The following is a 268-nucleotide window of genomic DNA, read 5'->3' on the forward strand; positions in this document are numbered from 1 at the left end:
GGAGTTTTGAAAAGAACTGCATTTCAACACATGGATTTAGAGAGACATAACTGAATGAATATTTGTGTTTCATAAGTGTTATGGAATGAGTAAAAAAGTTGTCAAACAAAAAATTGTTAAGAGGGTGGAATCTCAGGGTTGTTTTGATTTGCATTTCCCTGACGATTAAGGATGCTGAACATTTTTCAGGTGCTTCTCAGCCATTTGGTATTCCTCAGGTAAGAATTCTTTGTTTAGCTCTGAGCCCCATTTTTAATGGGGTTATTTG

The sequence above is a fragment of the Mus caroli genome, chromosome 16 (assembly GCF_900094665.2).
Source record: "Mus caroli chromosome 16, CAROLI_EIJ_v1.1, whole genome shotgun sequence".
In the NCBI taxonomy this organism is placed as follows: domain Eukaryota; kingdom Metazoa; phylum Chordata; class Mammalia; order Rodentia; family Muridae; genus Mus; species Mus caroli.